This window comes from Neocloeon triangulifer, unplaced genomic scaffold (assembly GCF_031216515.1).
Source record: "Neocloeon triangulifer isolate White Clay Creek 2 clone unplaced genomic scaffold, ASM3121651v1 ptg000003l, whole genome shotgun sequence".
Classification (NCBI taxonomy): domain Eukaryota; kingdom Metazoa; phylum Arthropoda; class Insecta; order Ephemeroptera; family Baetidae; genus Neocloeon; species Neocloeon triangulifer.
This window is the reverse complement of record NW_026775546.1, coordinates 36,272-58,237: the sequence shown is the minus strand read 5'-3', so window position 1 is coordinate 58,237 and position 21,966 is coordinate 36,272. Positions and strand designations below refer to the sequence as shown.

Here is a 21,966-nt window from a genome sequence, read left to right as displayed (position 1 = left end):
TTCTCTCTTTCTTCGTTTGGGCAGAAAGAGCTGCTGGGGTGTGACAGTGGGCGCCGAAAGCGCCTGCGCCCCTTTCAATGGCAACCACACACATGCGAGGGGTTGCTGCCTCCACTCTCCCAAATGAAATGCATCTCGGCTGCGATTTTGATCTGGAGCGGGCGGGTGAGCGAGCGCATGAAGCACTGCCAGCGTAGCCACTTGTGCCGCGTGTTTGTGCACCTCCTTTTCGGAGCCCCCCACGGACGGGAACGGCGGCTGGAAAAGTATTGATTGGAACGTCCGCAAATTGCACCGATTTGCGACGGCCGGCGCTAAAAAAATGTACATCAATGAAATGCTCAGACCAGCTTGGATGTTTCATTTCACTTTATTTAATTTGATAAATTAATAAATCAATAAATCTTTAAATTCCTAAACAATAAATTAGGCATTTGTAAAAGCCGTTTCGATTATTGATTAAACAGTTTTTTTAAAAGGATAAAAATTCCGTTTGATGTTACTTCCATTAATAGGTATATTGATAATTAAATCCAATTTTAAAAAGATAATGAATGAATCACTTAGTTATTGTGCACAAAATTGCTAAATAATGAATCATTTCGGGGGAAATATTTTCTTGAAGTTGTGAATTTTGCTGAATGCTGTCAATATCAAAATTAGAAGAAATTTTTTTTTCATTAGAATATCTATTATTTGATCAGACAAGTTTTAATTAGAGATAACAATAAAAAATAAGTCAACCGAGACTCACTTTGACGTCTGCGACTTTTTTTGACACGGAAGTATTTTGCCGAATTCTTGCTAAGTGGCATTTTGCTCAACAATTGAATAATTTGCCCCATTTAATATATTCTGCGTCAATTTTAAAAATTAACGCAACAACAAAAAGTATTATTTTAAATTCAAAATTTATACAAAAACACGTGAAATCGATTTATTTTTAAAATCTGAACTTAAATGCAAAATTAGTGAGCAAAATTTTATCCTTATCATTCTTGCATTTTGTTTTACACTTAATTAGTCTTGAACAATGCAGGGAAAAACAACACAATTTTGTAATTATCTCTAATCAAAAGAAAAAAAATCAGATGGTTTTAGCGAAACACTCTCTAATGAAATAGTTCAAAATTTCTGCAAAGGTGCTACTTGTGCAATATATTTCCTCCACAAAGGTAGTCAAGGAATGTCATCCCTTTGTATACTATGAATTCTAATATCCTTGTACACTTTCCTACAATAGGAAATTGCACCTGACAATCAGCTGCTTCTCAGAACTCGGTCTCTCTGTGCAATTTACGTATATTCTACTCATAGGATGTGAGTTTGCTGAACCCCCTTCACGGAGAGACTCTGTGTCCGATCATACTTCACTTTTATACGATCTGATCGCCTAAAAACGACACAGTGAAAAAAATCGTACAGCGTTTACGATCTGGTAATCGGACAGAGCGTGCAAGCTGGATTGTATAGCGCGTTCGGCGTGCTCGCATAAGCTATACGAGCGAAAGCCTACTATTTTGTCCGATCAGAGATCGGACAAAACAGCATAGCACTCAATCGGCTGCTCTTTACGATCTTTGATCGGACAAACTAGAGGATCTTTGCTTGTATAAGCTTTACAATTTAGATCTTCTGTTATTATTTTTATTTTTCATTTCATATTTATTTTTATTTTAGGAATTCAAGTTATTAACTAATACAAGTTCAAATAGAGTTTCATAATTTTTATTTAGGAGTACAAAGTACAGAATATAAAATTTATTTGTTATACATAGTCAAAAATCAAATTAACAAATAATGACACAAAAGTTTGACAAGTTTCTTCAGCTTGTCGTCATGCTCAAGAATTTTATGTGACGTATTATTAGTCTCTTTTACAATAAATTTTAAAAAAATGCTACTCTGGCTCATTTTTTATGCTACTCAATTCTGGCATAATTCCTTTAAATTTAACAATATCATATCAAGCAAAATTTGCGAAATTCAAATTTCAAAGAAAGAAAATGGACTCATCACTCTTAAAAGGTTGATCCTCAGTTTTAGTATCCTGGTGGGGTGAAATTTTGATGTTGTCCATCCCGGCCGGATGCAGTTTAGTTCTTGTGGTTTGCGAATCAGTGAAAATTTCTGCAACATTTGAAATTGACAAATTAAATTGCTATAATGATCATTTTAGGCATTGCTGTACCAAAGCATTTATGAATTAATTTCCTAATAGAAATGCAAACAAGAAGACACCTCACCTTTTTTAAAGTTAGTTTCTTTGAGCATTCTTGTTCCAATTTTGAGCCGCTGCGTAGCACTGCATTCAGGGAGGACTCATAGCTTGGCAGCAGCTGAATTAACTCAAGAGATTTTTCTGAAAACACAGATGGAAATCGAATTTCAAATACAAGACCTTTTAATTCAATGTGTTTTAATTTACCTTCAGTGCGTGGAATTTGAATTCGACCTCAGGGGCAGTTTTCTTTCTAAATTGTTTGAAATTTTACAAACTTAGGAGCAATACATCCGCACAGGTCCAGGTCTTCTCTCCAACTGACGCCAAGCCAAAGTTTTGGAGGGAAGCTTCGTAAAAACGACCGTTGGCTATTTTTGAAAAGGAATTTCTCGAAAGTTGCTGATAAACAAGCGCGGTTCTCTTGGGTGCGTTCCGATCAGACCAGAAATTTTGTCTGATCGCTGATCGGACACTCCGTTCATTCACGCTGATCGTCTCATGTAGAAGAACTGGGTCGCATATTTTGTCCGATCAGTGATTGTCAGGACTATTCTTTACGATCTAGATCGGACAATTTATACAATCACTTTTAGGTGATCAAAAATCTCACTTTACTTCCGATCAGATCGGATACATTATACGATTGATCGGAAGGTTTTGCTCCATACGATCACGCTCGGACATCCAGTCTCTCCGTGTTGAGTGTCTCTACAAAGAGGAGTTATGCAACCACCTCGTCACCGACGCCGTAACAGTTGTCTACACACACACACCCCACTTTCCATAATTTCCACCGGAGAGAGCTCTGGATTTATAGACGAGCTTCTCTATCGCTCGTTTCGAGTTGGACGAAAATAAATAAAATGCACCATAAAGCACAAGAGTTGAAAAATATCGCCGGCGAGTCCATATTTCGCTTGTCTCCGTCCAAATGGGCCGTAATAACGCTGCTGCGCCCTCCGCTGCTGCTTTATGATTATTGCTCGGCAGAGCGGCTTTGTTTAAAAAAAGGGTCACAGCTCCGAGCAGGGAGTTAAGGTTGAGTGACCACTGGGGAGATGTACATGTTTTGGATCGGCCGGCCCTTTCGGTTTAACGAGATCGCTCTTTGACCGATTTTCTGCACCGCCGGCCTTTCGAGAGCACAAAAATCCGGCAGTTTCGAAAATGGGCTTTTTTTTCAAGTACCGAGAACGAAAATAACAATCTCGGGCGAAATCTCAGAAAGGCAGGGCGGTGCCTTGATATGCGGACATATACAATAATGCACAGTTTTTTCCTCCTGCGCCGACAAACTCTTATCATTTATTAAATATTTTGTTTGCCAAAGAGGCTCAACCTCATCATCCTTTCTTTGTACCTGCGCTCATTAACCATTAGCGGAGCCGCTTTTTGTTTCGCGCGGCTGTGAATAGAATGGATGTCATTGTCAGATCCTTCCTCTGTCGCTTATCGACGAGCCATTGTCATACACTCGAGGGATATTACAACGTTATCGCCGAGGCTGCGGCTGAGATTATTAAATATCCGGCTATTAGAGTGGAAATATATGTGTCATTCATCCGCGCGAGAGAGCTCAGACCGCATAATAAGCACGTCAAATGCCATGTGAGATGCTAATATTAATTAGAGGGAAAAATAAGCGAGTGTCACGCATATTTATTTTTAATAATGAAGCGAGGCATAATTATTCATGCAATAGAAAAGAGCCGTGTTTTCTATTAAGCAGGCAAAAAAAAAAAACTTGAATTTACTTTGATTCTTCAAAAGAAAAATTTAAAATTATTTAGATTTAGTAAAAAAAATTAAAATTTTTCTTAAATAAAATGGGCTTAAAAGTAGCTCAAAATTGAGTAAATAATTAATTAATAATTATAAATTTAATAAGTCTATATCAGAATTAAATATCAATTATTTTAATTTCTGTTTAAAATTTAACATGATTTATTTTAATTGAAAGTGAAAAAGGATTTTTATTATTAAGTATTTTACAACTTCTCAGCCGATAGCTTTATTTTAATTTACAATTTAAATGAATGCTTCGATTTTTGAATACTTTTAAATTAAATTTTAATCAAATTTTTATTGATCTCAGCCAAGATTTTAAGATCACGTTAAATAAATTAACAAGCTTTGAGTGACTTTCCGAGATCACCTTGACGCTAATTTCATTACTTTTGACGTGAAAAGCAATTTCCAAAACAAACACAAGAGTTGTGCTTGTGTATACTTTGGCAACGCAATTACACCGAGCCATGCAAACTCCCCGGGCTGAAAAACACGGGACTTTGGCTCAAAGTTATCATTTGCGAATCCCCAGCGCGATTTGCAATTCATTATTTCGAGCTGATGCTGCTGCTTTTTCGTCAGCCAACGATTTTATTCCTCTGAAATATACATCAGAGAGCGAAAGGCGCCTTTACTCTGCGCGTTTTATTATCAAAAAGCACGCACAAACGCACAGCACCGGCAGCCACTATACACGCTGCGCCCCAAGAGGATTCGAGAGCATGAATTTTAAACAACATTCGCTCAGTCGCCGAATATAAATTTGAAAATGAGGCACGGACGCGCAGCACGCGAATTTCCAACACAAAAAAATCGCCAAGGAGAATATTTGCGAGCTTAAAAAGGTAGGAAAAAAACGCAGATTTTTATAATGTATATTTCTGTGCCTTCCGTTTCGCTAGAATTTTCTGCGAAAATATAAATTATAAAACAGTTCTTTTAATGGCCTTGCGAAATTTTATGACTCTTTCGACGGCTGATTAAAACATTCGACAATTTTGTTGTGCCAGGATTTTATGTGATTTATGCGTTGCGGATTCTCTCAGGGAAGTTTATGGAAGACACGAGCTCAATTAGCACTGTCGTGAGAACCACGTGATAATTCTTTCGAATTAATTTCCTCAGGCTCGAAACCAGTCAAGAAAAGAGAGGAAGAATTTTATTTCATTTGCAGTCGGGACTTTTACAAAAATATTCAAAAATGAATTTTTAAGTCTTCAATTCATTCATATTTAATTATTTAAATGTAATTAAATAATCTTGCACTACAGTAATTTAATATTTTAATTTTAAATTCAATAAAAAAATCTTGTTTCTTAGAGTTCATAATTTTTCCCTCATTTTAACATTAATAATTATGAGTTAATCCTTTTCTTTTTCTGGGAGACAAGAACAAAGTTTTGTTGTAATAAATATTTTAGCCAAGCATAATTTGTAACTTTTCATTACAAATAAACAACTTGAATATTTTGGAACAGAATTGCTTCATTTTTTATTGATGTCATAAATTTTTAAGAAATAAAATTATATTTATTGAATTTCAAATAATATTTGTTTTTAAATTTCCTAAAAAATAAAATAAAGTGCGGCAAAATAATATTTTCTTAACCAAGTTCGTGAGAGACGGCGTGGCAGCTTCCAAGCCGCATTCCACTAATGTTTACCTTGGCAAGAAGACGTCTACGATTTCATAAACAAACAGCTAAAGCAGTCAGAATCGCAAAGACGTCTGTCTTTCCGCACCACTTCTCTTTTCCATCTTGTCTGTATGTTTTCTATATTACATTTTTTGCCGATTTCCGTTATGTATTTTTTTTTCTTCCGCGGAACAATAATATATAGAAATCGTGCAAACGGCTGAGGAATGAAAGAGAGCCCTTGGAAAAACACGCGTCTCTACTTTTCACGGCACCCTTTCGTTTTTCTCCATACCTCGGAGCGTCTCGAGGAGGAGTATTAAAAGAAAAGCTACTTCAGTCGGCGCGCGAATCTTTGCCAAAACCTCTCTCTGCTTTTCATCTGCCCCGGAGGAATATTCGTGCATTTTTTGGTCTTTCATTCGGCTCTCACACTCAAAGTGCGAAAAGAGAGCCTCTCAATTCGCGCAGCTGCAGAGATTCACGCAAAAAAATTAGATTTTTACTTTTGTCTCTCATAACATCAAAAAGACTTCAACAATTTCATTTTGAATGATAAAATAAAAGTCATATTAAAATAGATTCTAAATTTTTCTAATATTTTGAATATACTTTGCAAGTTTATCTAATCAATAATAATTTATTTTTATTAAAAATAAAATTGCAATTACTCAATTAAACAATAAAAAGTTTCTTAAATTTCATAAAATTAACTGTATTTAAAATTTATATGTATTTTGCTAGGTTTTTTTTTTTTTAAATAAAAAGCTAATTTTCTTACCACAGGACCGTTTTCGCCATACAATTTTTAAAGAAAATAAAGAATTTCAGTAGAATTAAAGTGATATTATTAGTTATTTTTATTCAAGCACTTTTTTTTTATTAAAAAATCAAATTTTTTATGTTTCCATCAATTTTGATTTGATTTCTTTTTGTACTTTATGAATACAAAATTGATAAAGCTTTTTCCAAATCTCAGCAGACGTTTCATTTCTATCGAAATAATGCATTAAGTATTTTGCATGCAGGATGACGAATTTGACGCTTTTGGAGCTTCTTCGACTGGGGCCGGCTCCAGTTTCGCAAAATCAGCTTATTCGACCAAATCCATCAACCTCAAACCTCTCTATTTACTTATTCGGCTGCATTTCACGGAATTCTGTTGCGCAAATTGGAGTTGGCCGGCTCGTTTTTTTGCGGGCGGGCGGGGACATCCAATATGCAAACGCCGGCTTAAGTTTCTTTCTCCGACCCTCATACGCAGGCAGGTATATATAAAATAAGTATTTTCCGCACGCCCCAAAATAATATTTTATCTATATGTGCGCTCCCTGTGAAATATAAGAGCGGCTTTTTGTGTGCTGCACGGGGAGCAGCTGTTTTGCGTCTAAAAAACACACACCCTACCTGCGGTATTAGCTTTTTTTCCCTCTCTCTCTCGCGGAACGAGAAAAAAAATGAGAAGCGGCGGCACATGCAGCCACGGGCAATTGATTGATAGTACCAGCCGGAAAAATGAATGCACGCGGACAGAAAAATGCCAAAGCGAGCCGAGCGGGGCTAGCACGAGAGAGAGAGAAGAAATTCCGACAGTGGAGAAAAATGCCATTGTTGGAGGATCTGGCCGGCTTTTGTGGCACGCGGGATTGCGCCCCGTGTGTTTGTGCTGTGCGCGGAGGGACGCATTCATAATGTAAATAAATAATATCAGAGGGAAGATGTGATGCAAAGGAATAGAAATATGCACTCTTTAATTCCGCCTTTTCAAAGAGAAGAAGGAGGAGGAGAATTTTATTTACTGCCATCTCAAGGGGCATGAAAGGTGCGACGAATCCTGCAACCCTTCATGCCATTGTGTGAAAAAGATGGAAATGAAAACAGGGTGAGAAAGAAAATAAATAAAATTCTCCGTGAAATTTAAATACTTGAAAATATATATTTATTAATGGAATACGGACGCGCTTTCATATTTAATTGAATATAAATTATATGAATTTGATTTTTTTATAAATAAAACAAGATATTTTATGAGTCAGCATTATTTGTTAGTTGATATTTCCAAGGAAAAAAAAATAAATAAAATTTGATACATTGATATTGAATGAAAATTGGAATTGCTTATTATGGGACTTTTCTAAAATAATTTTCTCTCAAAAGTGGACAAAATTGAAAAAAATTTCTTCAATCTTATATCAAATAGCAAAATCTTAAAGTAGCTTGACCTCAAAATTTGCATTTGAAATTATTTCTCTCACTGCATAATTATACAGAAAGGTCCTCTTAAAAAATATTTCTATGGAGCTCTTTTTAAGCCTTTTTTGAGATTGCTGAATGTTCAGTTTTAATAATTTTGATATTAGTTAACATCATATTTCAAACACTCCTTCTTTAAAAAAATTGAATCCTACAACTTGGGACACAATTTTTGTAGGAAGAGTCTATTTTTTTTGTACAGGTATTTCTACCTTCATTTTTCCACCCCGTCATTGTTTTTATTTTATTTTCGAAGGTATAATAAATTTGTTCACTTTTTTTCTTGTTCAGTTTCGATCCATGTTGAAATTGATTCCCCGAAGCGACCGACACGAGAATTTTTCTTATTTTTCGGGAGCGATTGTGGCAGTCAGTATGTCTCACTTTCTCACCCCACCGAGCAAGAAAAAAGATGGTCGCCCTGCCAGACACAAGCACTCAAGAATTTGTTAAAGCGTGGCGAAGTGAAGCGGAGAGTGTGCATGTGGCTTTGACAATGCGGAGAAGTAAGGGTCCCTTATTAGGAGCACTTGACGATTTGATACAGTTGGCGCTTGCCTGGCTATACTTGACTGCAGGAAAAAGGTGAAGAGGGAAAAAAATAAGAATATATAAAACCAGTGTGTAAATTTTTCGGGCAGAAAGCGCAGGAGTCCATAAAAATGCCTGTTTGCACGGAGAAAAATAAAATTTACCTGCGTGTGCTGCTTCTTTTGAAACAAAATTCCTCCCCCTGTCTCGAGCTCCTTCTTTTTGCTCAACTCGACCAAGAGAGATGAAATTCGAGCCGGGCTTAGGAGCAGCAGAAGAGAGACTCAACTGACCGTTTTATGACTCTGTCAGCGGCACACATGCTTCCCCGGTCGACAAGGCTTTTGCATTTGGCTCTCGGAGGACGTGAAGCAAAAATTAAAAGCAGGAAATCTTTGTCAGTACTTGCTGCCTGTAGTGCTTCTCCAGCGAGACAGTAAAGCAGACGGAGGGATGAGAGGCCCTCGGGGCTCTTCAGAATTATCTAAATCTGCGAGCAGCTCTTGCTGCGAAAGACAAAAGCTGAGAGCGTCTTCATCAACTCCTTGTTAAAATTTCTATAAAAAATTCAGCAAAAATTGCAATCTTAATATGAATAACTGATTGGATTGTCTGAAAGGTTGAAATGTTCACAATTTTGATGACCTTTTAAAATTGCAAAATTTATGAAACTTCTTTAGACTTTAGGTGAAAATTGTTTTCCCTTTAATCCTCCAGATTAATGGATTTTTTTAAACGATTCATTTACAACGCCTGCTAATCTCTCCTTAAAAAAAAAACCGTTTTTCAACTTTTGGTTTTGGCCACTCACTTGTAACTCAATAGGCCCCATCCTGCTGGCGCACCCTGCGAAATAGTCAGCAGGAGTTCAACACGAAATGGGCGACTGCGAGCGTGCCTCTGTTATTGTGAGCATGGGTGGAAATTAATACCCACTGGTCCGTTTTGACAGGAGATGAGCATTAAACCTTGTTTTCGACACACTGAAAGAAGATGCCCAGGTGCATTGGCACGGAAAAGCCGGGAGTGCTATGCGCCCGAGTGAATCAAGAAATATAATAAAGTAGACAACAAAACTAACTGGCCAGAGAGGTTTTTCTTGTCATCTCCAAATAGTTTCAGAAGATGTGAAACTTACTGAATGTTAAGAAGATTCTTAGATTTGTTATTTTTATATATTATTTCACTTAATGCCTCATTTTGTTAATATTAAAATTCAGTGAAATCAATTCAAATCAGAATCACTTATAATCTTTTTAGATTTATTCATAAAGATGAGAGAAAGGGTATAAACTTGGCAGGGTTTTTTCAGGTTTTCCTATATTAAGAAAGAAGATTTTGCTTATTTTCAAACATTTACCATGGTTTTAATTAAAGATTTTTTATTTTTTATAGAAATTTGAAATAATCTTATCGAATATTTTTCACCCTATTTATTTTTAAATACCTCAAATTTAATTAAATTGAATCATTTTTTTATGAATCTTAATTAATTCCTTTATTACTTGGCCATATTCATAAAAATATGATGAAATTTTTCGCAATTTTGCTCAGTCAGTCAGGATTATCTATCTCAATTTTCACAGTCATGATGAGCGCGTTTCGGAATCATATTTACCAGCAGTGGCAATAAAGCAAGATTTTACGGCGCAATTCGCGCTCGAATTGCCGCCGAGAGAGGAATAAACGCAAAAATTAAATCCGACATCAGCAGGCAGGCCATCCGAAACGCAATAAAAGCAATAATTGCGCAGATAATTGTTCACGGAAGCGAACAATGCAGAAGGACCAATTCAATTTCCACTCCAAAGGACATTTTTTGCACGATTTGACCTCTTTGAACTTGAAAAATATTTTCGTCTCTCGCTAAAATACAAATATACTTTTTTATTCCTTTTGATTTGCAGATTTCCTGCGGCTTTAGTTAAAGGAAGCAGATTAATTAAGAAGGAGCCCTCTCACGTCTTTCATACAAACTCCTCTTACTTTTTTGCTATTCATCTCTCTCTTGGTTGCTCAAATATTCAAAACCCAAGCAGCAGACGGTCTCGTCCTCTTTTCTTTTATTTCTTTAATTACAACAATGAGTTAAACTGGGGAAAAGAGGAGTCTGCTGCTTAAGGGTTTTGGAACCTCGGGAGAGAAAAAGAAAAGAGACGAGCAGCTTTTCTCCTCTCATTCTCGCGCCTATATACACTATTATGCAAATGACGCCTCTTATCCCGGCTCCTCTCTTTTGCAGCTTTAATTTTTGTACATAGTAGTGGGAGTTTTGGCAGCGGCCGTAGAAAGAGGGTAGTGAGAAAATACACCAAAATAAATATTTGACTTCTCGTCGGGATGAGGTGCGAGGTAAAAAAAATAAAAGCGAGGACGACGGTGGAAGATTTCTAATTGTCAGTCAACTCTTTTCAAAAAGAAACACCTCCGCTGTTTACTCCTACGTTTTACAGCTGTGAATGAAAATTCACAATGCCCCATGGACTTCTCACACAAGACTAAACAAAAAGCAGTCTCAAGTAGAGAGTGAATCAGAAAGGAATTTTTAACATCCAACGTCATTAGTGAGGATTTTTTTGTTTATTGTCTTAAAAATTCTGGCATTTCATTAAATTTGATTCATTAAAAAAAAAAAAAAAAAAACTTGAATTTCCACTGCTCAAGAGCTGAACAAAACGATAAAAGTAAAATATTTAAAAAGGTATAAAAATATTGAATTTTTTTCTTTTCAATTTTTCATGTTATTTTATTTATAAAAAAAATCAGAATTGTAAACTTAAAAATTTAATCTAGATCTGATTTAGTTAATTTACAATTAATAATCTTCCATTTTTCAAATATTAAAAATAATTTTGTTATTAATGTTATTTTTTCTGTTTTTTTTTTCACTGCCCCTGAGGCCATTACATATTGAAGTCTTAGCGCATTCCAGCGCACATTTACTTGCAAATTTCGCTCCTCTCAACCCTCGTCTCGTTATTGTTGTGCAGCGCGTCTCCTTTTCTTGGCCGAATGCTGACGGGGTTAAACGGGCTGAAGAGAAAAACGCGCCGGGGAGACACTTCTTACTTATTCGCCAAGCGAACAGCGCGAAATGAGCAAAAAGATTTTCTAGAGAGAGAGAAAATGTTTCTCACGCTGCAATTGGATACATCAGGCGGCTCGGTAAATAAAAACAAACGGCCAGACTGTTTAATTAAAAGGCAAAGAGACCTTTGTGAAGACGAAGGGACTCGCGAGAACGATAAATGGTCTTTTCGACAAGCTGTTGGTTTATTTTGAAAAAATAAAATCCACTGCTTTTGTTGTGGCGGAAGGATATGTTGTGCGGTGTTTTATCTCCGAAGGAAAATCCTTGACGATTAAATTGCAAGTAGTGATTACGTATAATGAGGAGATTAAGCTTTTAATTGCAATAATTAAATGTTTTCAAATGGAAGCTATTAAAAATCAAACTAGATACTTGGTATTTTATGTTGTTCTATAATAATAGACTCGAGCAAAAAGTCTCTTAAAAAAATGTGGCTTTTAGGCGTAAACTTTCTTTCAAAAAGTCACATATTAAATATGTTTTTGGAGCAAAATGTAAAAAATTCTTATTTATTTAGAAAATTGAATTATGCATAAAAATTCTTTTTTTAATTTAGCCAAAATTTTAAAATTCAGTTAGTTTAAAATTTGGAGGAAACAAGACAATTTTATTTAAAATCTAACACAATTTTTCAAATGCTTATGAATGCTTGAATATCTTAATTCTGACAGTAAATTTTGCAACAGATAAATATTAAAAAAAACTATACAAACTCAAAACAGTCAAAAATTTAAAATAAATCACCAAAATAATCTGTAGAATGTGATTTTTTCTGTGATATAAAGCCCAGTTTTACCAGAATTTATATAAAAATTCATATTTTTCATTAAATTTTTTTGAAGAGACGGATGAATTTCTACTTCTCCTCCTATTCCTTTTTATATATCTCCACATTTCCCATTATTTTCATTCATCTGCCTTTCATAACATTTTACGATCCACTCCAGCCAGAATAAGAATATAAACAACCCTCTAGTCCAAAAACCATTTATGCTTTTTTTTTCTTCACATTTCCAACATGAGAGGCATTTCCCCAAAATATTTGTGGGTTTGTATATTGAATGGTAAAATTCCTCGAAGCCCGCTGCTCCCTTTTCGATCCAAAAGCACAATCGGCGAGTTAAAAAGCGACCGTATAATGGGGGGTTAGTTTATTGAATTTGGACAAAAGTTGACCCGAACGGCAGCCGGCCCGGAAGATAAATCAAAACGGCAGCTGATCCGCCGGTCGGGGGCGAGACGTTTTTCCAATTCTTTCAGGTGCACCGAATTTATTTCATTTATCTCGCTGCAACAATCGTGCGGTTAATTGGGTGTTAACAACCGACCGTTTCGAGAGAGAAGTTCGGCTTTCAATTTCCACATGGCTTTTGTCGCCGCCACTTCCTGGTCAATGCTGCTGGAAGGGAGGCGCAGCACCTTTAGTACCAGGAACAAAACTGGTGTCAAAAGTTGTCAAGAGCAGCAGCGAATCGATTTGCGCGGTTGCTCCTTTTTGCCCAAAGAGACGACGACAAATTGAATTTTGATCTGTTTGCGTTGCGAGTTGCGTATGTTTGATCAAAAGCAACAAATATAATATATAAGCAACCAGGAGGAATTTTATTCTAATATAGATGCTCTAGAATTTCTGTTATTTTCTTTTTAATCCTTTATTCTTCTCTGTACCAATTTAAAATGAGAATTGATTAAAATTAAAAAAAAAAAATAATTAAATATAATAGTTCAGTAATACAAAAATTAATAGTTCAATAAAAAATCTTAAAAAAAAAATTGAAAAATACCATCTTCTTGCTAGTGGTGGTGCCATTTTGTCCAAAAATTCATTTCCTTTCAGATAACTTTATTCCTTTAATCGAAAAAATATTGGAAATTAAATAGAAAAATTATTTTACTTTCTGTTTCTAGATAATGGGTGATTTTTAAGTGGACAATTAGGAAATTATATGTGATAAGTAATATTTAATAAAATTGAAATAATTAAAATTTGAGTTTTAAAAATAAAACTTTATTTTTTTTTCTAAAAATAGTTCCGTAATTTTTGATTTTAGATAATTTAGAAAAGCCTCAAATTTAATTAACTTCCAAAATTTATATGAAGGCTTAATTAGTAACTAAATTTGAGCTCATTTATTCCAACGATTGGATTGTACCTAATTTTCACATATATTTAACATATTTGTCAACATAACCCGACTTTTGACTGGCAAGTTTATAGTTATTGATTCTGGATAAATATTAATAACGCAAATTGAATGGACCTGCTTTAAATTCCAATTTTCGAAATTGAGTCACCCCAACGATATGCAAATGCTCTCTCGTCATTCCGAATTTACGAGACAGTCATTGCGGAGCCGCTTGACGAGCTCATTACATTAGCATTCGTTGGCAGGATTACGTGGCGAAAACGATCTGATATCTGGGGGCGGCCGCCGCAAAACGGAGAAAAACTACTACACTGGCCTCTATTGATTAGATCGTTTGTATCGAGCCGGCGTTTCTCATAATATTGCTCAGCTTTTCCTTATCGACTCGCCTGCAGCGGCCATCAATTCGGTCGGTGTTATTATTCCGAGTGATGCTCCCGGCTGCTGCGAGCGAGCGGGATTTGCCGGGGAGGGTGAAAATGCACATGCATCCCCATACACTCGCGCGCATAACGAGGGTGGCCGCATCCCTCGCTTTGTGCACCCACATAATAGACGGAAAAGAGTCTTGCGAGCGAGGAGCGCAAGACGCAGCCCGACTCTCTCAATCTCAAAAATGCGTCCGACCGAACTGGCAGGGGAACAAACACCCTGTTCACATTCCCAAAGTTTTCGTCGGGATTTGGAGGAATCCGCGTTCCGAATGCTGGGCTACTGACTCTGTCCCGAAATAGAGGGAATCAAGTTTCCAATTGTGTGCAGAGAACGGGAAAATTCATGTTTCAAATTCATGTATTTTTTCGCAATTTTTTTAATTTTGTTTGATGGAAGTTAAATTATTTTTATCTGGGAAGGTTTCAGCAAAATTCTTGCTATTTTGTCCATCAATTCCCTTTTTATAACCAAATTGCTGTTGAAAATTTTTTTGGATTGCAACAATTTGATGAAGAAACAACAATAATTTGGAAAAAAATTCAATACAAAAACATTTCTCTTCTAAATATTTACTTGTTTACCCCTTCCCTGTCAGTCAATTTTATATATTTTCTTTTTACTTGGGCCATAAATTTAATGCGATTTTCCGTTCAGTGATTTTTCCGACCACAAACGCAGGTGTTTAAGTGCAATAATATTCCTCCTCCTTTTCTCTACCCTCTCCGTAGCGATAACACTCCTGCTCTCGAGTCATACTTTTTGCTGCAAGGGAGGAACATAAAAAAGCACTGAACATTCCTTAATGTCTAAAATATACATCAGGTAGGACAAGATCGTGGTAGCGTGTTTTATGACGTTCAAGAGAGGAAACCTCCCCGGTAATAAGCGTCGGCTGCAATAATGGCCCCGAAAATTGGCCTCTTAAACTGGCGGGATTTGCCTCAGGTGGCGTTTCGCGACACAAACAACACCTGAAGAATTGAAAAGCGCAAGCGAGGGGCAGCAGCCGACTGGAAAGTTTCCGATGGCCTTTTACGAGCTGCCCAGATTATCTCTTTCGACTGAGGGGCCAGATGGCTGCCGTGTGTTTTGGCTGATTTTCACTTAAGAGTTGCCACGGTCGCCCGTAATTGATTTTTAATGGACACAGGTCCACGCTACTGAGGGTTCAAACCTGTGGAAAAGAGAGGAGGAGTGGAGAGTTGAGAGCAAATCTGCAGCTTGAATATTTTTCATTTTCAAAATTCTGATAGCGCGAAGGTAAGTATTAAATAATTTATATTTTTGCGAACAATTGAATTGTATTGAAGATTGATAAAATTTAATCAATAGTTGATTTTAGAATTTCATAATTTGTTTTCCAACAGAAATTTAAATTTTTTGAAAGAAGTTTTCAATTTTAGAAGTTATATTTCTAAAAAAAAAATTTCAAAAAATTGAATTTTAACAATTTGATTATTACAACTGGCTGAAAAACAAAAAAAATAAAGCATTTTAATTTCAATAAAAACCCACAAAAATATTAATTATGGATTATGACTTACAAATAGGATCAAAATAATTGCAATTAATTTTCTACTTTCAATTTTAAATTTACACTTTTAAGAAAACAGGAATTCTTTGCTTGTTCAGATTTCCATTAGATACAGAAAAAGAATTCACATTTTACAAGAAAAACAATAACTTCTCCTTATCTGTTCATCTCCTTTGTTCCTCTTTTTTTTAATTTCAATATTAATTTTCGCATTCGAGTGTTGAAAACACCGCATATTTGGCAATTAGAATTGGAGATCGATTTGCGTGTGTTCAAAAGTGACACGATAATGGATCGGTCTGGCTTGCTGCGAAAATTTACAATAATTCTGAATTGCTTGCGCGGTGTGCACGATAAATTCGGGCGGCGAAAGAACGCGCAGGGTAATATTTTATTTATGTGAGAGAATTCGCCGAGGATGAAGCAGAAGCAGTAGCGGAGGAAAATAATACAAAATAAAATTCGCGCGTGCAACTTCCATCAATCTTTGCGGAATTATTTCATGTACATTCGTCGGGTCGTAAAATAAATTTCACACACACGGCAATAAATAAAAATTTCCTGGCGTTTAAAAAAAATGGATATTTTTAATAAATATCTCATAAAAGTCGAGTGAAAATTTTCAATTTTTTACAATTTTATAAGAATTATTTATCATTTTTCTCCTTCTTTTCCGTCACCTGTCCGTTTTTGACAGACTCTTTCTTTTTTCACTTGTACGGAGTTGCATTATTATTTTTATCCAGCCTGCAAATGACGTGCTGCAATTGCAGAGCCATTGTGTCGGTTCGGCCGCGCGGTGTAATTTCATTTCGCACACCGTTTTCATGCACTGCTCTCGACGTGCACAGAACAAACCCAGACAAATTGGACGTAAAAATAAATCTGTGTGCTCGGAACAACAGCGCCAGTTAATTGAAACTGCGCTCGGCAAAATGCAAAAAGCCGCACACATGCAAAATCGCACAATGCCGGCCGCGTTTGAATAATTGGATAAGTAGCCAGAGTGTTTTTCCGCACATCAAGTGAAGAATTGAATTGGAGATAAAAAGGAATTCAATTAGAGCGTGAAAAGATTCAATGAAATCAACCATTTGAAAAATCTCTGAAACGTACAATAAAATGGATACGAAAGTATAGGACATAAAAATGTGAATTATGTCTTACGGAACGATGATGGTTTTGTTTATAGTGAAAAATTTGGCCATTTTACTAATATTCCTGAAGATTCTTAATTTTTTCCATTGAATTCGATCATAGTTGTAACATTTAAACCTCAAATGTTTAAAAGAAAACACGATAAAACATCTTTTTTTTTATAAATTTTGATCTAAAACAGTGGAAGTATTTTCATTATTAAAAGTTAATCTTAATTGATGATGAAATCTAAAGAAGGTTTATTTTTATCAGATTAGTAGGAAGCGGAATATCCGGGCATGCTTTTTCAATTGCGTACAAGTCAGTTTGATAAGTGAATGCGACTTGCATTATTTTTATGTTAATTTTTTATATAAACTGTTGAAAATTTTGATGTTTTTTCACACTTTTGTTTTGCAGAATCCAGATCTCATAAATAAATTGGATCCTTATTATACGAATAAACAATTCATATTAAATTATTTCCAATTTAAACTTTTAATAATTGAATATTTCTCTACTTTCAATTACACAGTATTGTGTCATTTTTTTTATTCCTCATTTTTTTTAAAACTCCACAAATGCTGGTAAGCAAATTGCAAGTAAATTCTCATCTCATTTTCAGACGGATTTTCATTTCAGCGAGAATTTCCTGCTGCCAGTTCAGCATTTTATACGAAATGAGCTCATTTTTCTCTTTGAGCTGCTGACGGACCCACTCCAAGTCCTGCGAGTTTTGCGTTTTTCTCACGTTTATCTACATAATATTTTATACAAGCATTTTTTTTTTAACACAAGCACTCGGATTCCGGCGTCCAATTTACCCCATCACGGACGAAGCGCCAGAGAGTAAATCGTGCCACACACATACAGCATTTTTTTTTTTTTACTCTAACGACCTGCTTCATTAAAAAAGCGGCAGTCACTCTGCCGGTGGGAAACACGGTTCATTTAAAATTTAAATTCAAAATTTTAAATATGATTTTTAATTCGAGTCAACTTACCATTCAGTAAGAATGAAAAAATCCAGTCTGCACGCGGATTTCACTCGCGGGTGCCGACATGCTCGGGATCAACTATACAAGAAGCACTGCACCGAATTTTAAGGATATTTTGCACAAAACAGTCCAATCCGAACTGGCGAAAGTAAAATAAGAATCCTCTTGCCGACCGGTCAGTTCAGCAAACACACATGAAGTCGGCGAGAGCACTCGGATAAAAACACTACTCGCCCCGCGAAAGGCTCCTCTCGAACTGAACGCTCAACTCGGAGTCAGCAGGAGCACTGCCGAGCAAGCAAAAACACTCCAAACGAATAGAAAACCACAAGGCTCACTTTGCCATGTTAAAAGATAGGAAAATGAGCCTTATGGAGGGGCGACTGCAGCGCCAGCGCAGACGCCGACGGAATCGGAGCGGATTCCCCTTCGTGCCCTCTCTTTTCTTTCTCTCTCTCCATCGGTCGTCAGGCAAAGACTGGAAATTTATCCAGCCGGGAGAAATGCGAAAAAAATCGTACATAATAAAATTTTACAACTGTCTGCGCTGTTTTTTTATATATATATTTTTATTTCCGAGCTCTCTCGCTAGTGAGCCTAGTTCGGACCGGCGCATTATTAGATGCCACCCACGTATATAAACATCAGCCGCCTTCGCTTTGGGGGATTTTTTGTTGCATAATTCCATCTTTATGGCCGGCTGGAAGCACCGAGGGTGCAACTGATAGTCCCATTTATTATTAGCCGACTGGAATGGGAGAAAAAGTGGCTGCGCTGCCCGGCCATCGAGGGAGGCGGGAATGCTTTCTTAAAATCGGCGTTAAGTTTAAAGTGCTGCTTTGCTTTTACGATTTTCTGAGCTACAAAGATTATATTCAATTTTGTTACGCGACATTAAACTCTTAATAAGCTAAATCACTTTAAATTTTAATGTTGTTTTTGAACCGTCCCTTCGCCCCACCCAGGGTTTTTACATTTATGAAGGACAATAAAAAAAAATGTAATGCCAAGACTTATATTAAAGTTATTCTCTCTTGGCTTTGTTCAAATCAAAGTGTTTAAAAGTTTTTCTCAACCTTCATTTGAGTTCATCTGCATTTAAAAATCTTTTTGTAGACTTTCTAAGACTTTGTTTTTGTCTAAAATATAAAAAATTATTTGGAACTGTGACTTGAATAGATCCATATTAATATAATGTTTAATTTGAACATTTTATATTTTTTAATTGCTTTTTAATGATCTCAATAATTTGTATTTTAAGATCGAGTAATTTTAATTCCTTGATGATAAGAATTTTAAGCACAAATAAAAATTAAAAAAATGCTCACCAGCATGAAGACTTTTTCATTGTTGATTCATCTCAAAACTCGGCATTTTTTCCTGAAACATAACAAAACAAAATATTGTGAAATAAACACATTTAAATCCTTTTTTCATCTCCCTCAAACACACATTTTTTTTTATCATTTTTACTTCAAATATTTAAACTCAACAAATTACAATTTTCCTTCAGCCGAGTCCCAAGATAATTGGCACCCCTTTCCTTTTATTTCCCATCAACATGTGCGTTTTTATTATATTTTTAAAAACAAACACAATTTAGTCATCCGCTGCAGCAGAGAGGCCTGATCCTGAGAGATCCCAGGCGTTTTTTCCTCGAGAAAGGATGTTCCGTGTCTCCTGCGAGCCCGAGATAAAATCGCAGACGCATACATATTTAGTGCTGATGGCGTATAAATGTAGCTGGGCCGTTTTAACAAAAACCAGCATTGCTCCATCTCGGCGTCTGCTGAGGAAAAGAAAAGCAGCAGAGAGATAGCTGTGCAAAGGCCTTCCTCGGATATAGTTATAAAAATAATTTATTACCGAAAATAGAGAGCAAAGGTTGAGCAACACAAAACGCGTCTCTCGCGACTCGAGCATTCCTCTTCACGAGGCCAAATGGGGCGTGATGGGTTGGGGAAAATAATCTCCAACCCCCTAAAAGCCTCTTATATGTATGACGGAATTAAATCTGAAAAGAAAATAAATAAATCAAAAAGAATTAAAAATTAGTAAAAAAGATCTTTTAAAATTCGTAAATTAAGAAGCATTTAAGCCGTTTTGTCCAACAATTAAATGTTTGCATTGATTACTTTTCAACTATGCAAACAAATTTGTAACAATGGGACAATATTAAAACCAAATTAAAATATTTTAAAAACAAAGATTGTTTCCTTATAATATAATTTTTTAAAGATATTTTTATGAAGTCTGGATCTTTTCTCTTGAAATAGTATTCGAGATTACGTTTTTATTTTAATTAACTATAAACTTGTTTTACATTATATTTTTAAATTCGTTTACCAAACCCGAGATGAACACCATCTCCAAAAAGCAGCATAGTGTGCACTCTGATGCTCCCGACGTGATAAAACCAAATTATAAATTTATGTCTCAAGAGGCCGCGTCCAAAAAGTTCTAAAGTTCTCTCCACGCTTATATAAGAAAGCAAAACCACCGCCACGCATTTAACCGCAGAGCTTCACTTACTTCGACGCCATTTCATCCGGCAGCACTACTTGGTATTACCGCATGTGTGAGTGCATTTTGCTTAAGAATATTATAACACACATTAAATTAATTCCAGCGCCTCCCCGAGTGCAAGAAAGTTTCCAGATTATCATGTTAAAAGGAACAACCATAGCAAAAGGGCGAATTAGGAATTACGATTATTGCCTTTTTGTTTCGCACGCTCAACTGCGCTAGATAATGCAAGTTGGCTCTTTCTTCTCACACAAAATGATATGATGCATGAAATAACGAGTACGTACTCGTGTAAGTGAGCTTGTTATCGCGTAAAACGACAGGTTAATGGTCTCTGGGAAATCTCACATTACGCTGCTGCTGGTTGCATAAGAAGTGCAAACATTTGCACTTAACTTGCAGAAAACACCATCGATCGCTGTATTGTTTCATGACTAAAAGCAGAATTGTTTCTGAAAGTTTCATCATACGATAAGGTTATGCATCACAAAGATGGCATATAGAAAAATATTTCAATTTTAATTATTTTCATAGCAGTTTTAAGTAAAATAAAATTTATTAAATTATTTTACAAATACCAACTCTCAATCAGATTAAATAATAACTATAATCTTTTGATAATAATAAAATAAATTTAATTTTAGGCAGATTTTTACAATACACTTGGGGAAAAAAGGCAAATATTTTGACTGAATATTAAATGGCGCTAAAATATTTGTATAACAAGTAGGAGATAATTATTTCAATAATTTGTATTTTTAAGCTGTTGATAGCTGAAAATTTTTAAAATATTATAGAACGAATTTGCTGAAAATCGGTATTTTAGGCAATTTTTCCAAATTTGCATGGTGATAAATGTTAAAGTATAGGTGAAATTTGTTTTGTTAGTTACTCCAAAGTGAGAAATGGTAAATTATTCCATCCAATAAGGTGATTATCGAGCCTCAATTTTATCTTCATGTTTGAATTATGACAGAGATCGATCATTTTAACAAAAATAATGAACTTTGTAAAATAAAATTAAACTGTACACATAAGAGTATCAAAACTTTTGTAAGTATTTAAGCAAATATAATACATACAATTGAGGGATTAATGATGATATTGAGCCTACATTTTGAATAGTAGGCCCAATATTGAGCCTGAATAATGTTGAAACAATGCTTATTTTAACGATACTAATGGTCAAAGAAATATCCGAGAAAGGTTTTTTGTTTTGTTGCAATTGGCCAAAATTTAAAAATAGTGCTCGTCTTTTAAGGACTTCTTATTGATATAGTCAAATCAAGTCTTTACAACAATGGTTTGTTAAATTTACAATAATTGCCAAAAATTGCTTCTATTGTTGTAAAGACTTGATTTGACTATATGAATAAGGAGTAAGGAGTCCTTAATAAACAGCTGATTTGGTTATAGCACGATTTTAATGTTCACGTGGGTTAAGAAATATGAATTGGGGATTATTATTGAAGGCGGGATTAAAAAAATATTTAGCCCGGAACAGCGGGATAAAATTTATCCCTCTGGATTTATCCCCGATAACGTTTAAGCCAGGACAAGTAATTCAATAGCGCCTAAAGTATTTACAAATTTTTATTTTTAATTTGAATAATTTTGTAGTTATCTTGTAAAACAGAAATACCAATTTCTAATTAATAGATTTCC

The 21,966-nt window shown here is 35.4% G+C and overlaps 1 protein-coding gene across 7 annotated transcripts in view; it reads right to left on the bottom strand.

Moving 5' to 3' along the window:
* Positions 1-18,036, bottom strand: part of LOC132193187 (plexin-B) — a 98,729-nt gene extending 80,693 nt beyond the window's left edge. For all 7 annotated transcript variants that reach the window (XM_059613657.1, XM_059613663.1, XM_059613658.1 and 4 more), the window contains exon 1: positions 17,782-18,036. The gene's annotated coding sequence lies outside the window, so the exon portion shown is untranslated. The remainder of the gene's footprint in view (positions 1-17,781) is intronic.
* Between the last annotated feature and the right edge of the window lie 3,930 nt (positions 18,037-21,966).